The sequence below is a fragment of the Heptranchias perlo genome, chromosome 20 (genome assembly GCF_035084215.1).
Source record: "Heptranchias perlo isolate sHepPer1 chromosome 20, sHepPer1.hap1, whole genome shotgun sequence".
NCBI lineage: Eukaryota > Metazoa > Chordata > Chondrichthyes > Hexanchiformes > Hexanchidae > Heptranchias > Heptranchias perlo.
In genome coordinates, this window is record NC_090344.1 from 20,282,279 (window position 1) to 20,283,938 (window position 1,660).

Sequence of the window (1,660 nt, forward strand, 5' to 3'; positions counted from 1 at the left end):
GTTACTTCTTCAAAGAATTCAATAAGTTTGGTTAAGCATGCGCTTGCGTTTGAAGTCCGTGCTGAATATTTTTTATTCTGTTTTTGGTTTCTAGATGTTTTTCTGTTACATCTTTGAGTAAAGTTTCCATTATTTCTCCTACCACCGACGTTAAGTTCATTGCTCTATAGTTCCCCGGATTTTTTCTATCTCCCTTTTTAAATAGAGGAATAATATTAGCTGTCCGCCAGTCCTCTGGGACTATTACATCTTCTAATTAATTTTCATATTTATGTAATAGTGCCTCTACTATCTCTTCCCTAACTTCTTTTAATATTCGTGGATACAATCCATCTGGACCAGAGGTTTTATCCTCTCTAAGTTTCATTGGTTTATCAATTATCTCCCTCCCCTTTTCATCTTAAATGCCTTTAAATCTTTTTTGATCTCTTCTTCTAATATCATGTCCACCCTGTTAGTCTTCCTGATCAATACTGAGGCAAAGTAATTATTTAATATTTCTGCCATTTCGCCGTCATTACCTGTGAGTCAATCATGTGTGTCCCTTAGTGGCCCTACCACATCCTTGTTTTTCTTTTGTTATTTATGTATCTGTAGAATACTTTACTTTTTATATTCCTTGATAATTTAATTTCATAGTTTCTCTTTGGCTTCATAATTGTTTTTGTGAATTCTTTCTTAAACTTTTCGTATTCCTTTTGTCATGCTCTCCTTTGTTGCTTATGTACTTAGTGTTTGCCTTTTACTTTACTTTCAATCATGCCCTTCTTTCTTTATTCACGCAGGGTGTGTTTATTGCCTCTGCTTATGTCTCCCTTCCCCTCTCTCAGCCTCTTTCTCTGTCTCTCACAATAGGGCAATAATAGTAGGGGATACCAACTACCCATTATTAACTGGCTCTTTTTCTCTGTCTGTTTCTCTGACACTCTGTCTCTGCTTCTCTCTCTATCCATCACTCTCTGTCTCTTTCTCTGTCTCTCTCTGTCTGTCTCTCTTTCTCTCACTGTCTCTCACTCTCTCTCACTGTCTTTCACTCTCCTGTCTCATTCTCTGCGTCGCTATCCCTGTGTCTTTCTCCCTCGATCTCTCTCTGTTTCTGTCTCCGTGTCCATCTATCCGTGTGTCTTTATCTTTCTCTTTGTCTCTCCCTTTATCTCTCGATTTCACTCTCCCTGTTTCTGTGTCTGCTCTCTCTGTCTCTCTCTCTCTCTCTCGGTCTCTTTCTGTTTCTTTCCCTGTCTGTCTCTCTGTCCCTCTCCATATCTCGCTCTCTGTGTTTCTCTCTCTCTCTCTTTCTTTGTCTCTATCTTTATCTCTCTGCCTCTATGTCTGCCTCTGTCTCTCTCCCTCTATATCTCTTTTCACTGTGACTCTCTCTCTCTCTGCCTGTCTCTCTATCCCTGTGTCTCTGTCGCTCTATCCCTTTGCCTTGGTCTCTCTCTCTCTCCCTGACTCTCACTGTCTCTCTCGCTCTCACTCTCTCTCTATTTATCTGTCCAATTCTCTGTCGCTTTCTCTGTCTCTCTCTTTCTCTGTCCTTCTCACTCTGTCTCCCTCTTCACCTGTCTCTGTCACGGTCTCTCTCTATTTCTCTCTGTCCCTCTCTCTGTCTATTTGAATGTCACTCTCTCTCTGTTCCTCTCGCCCTCTCTGTTTCTCT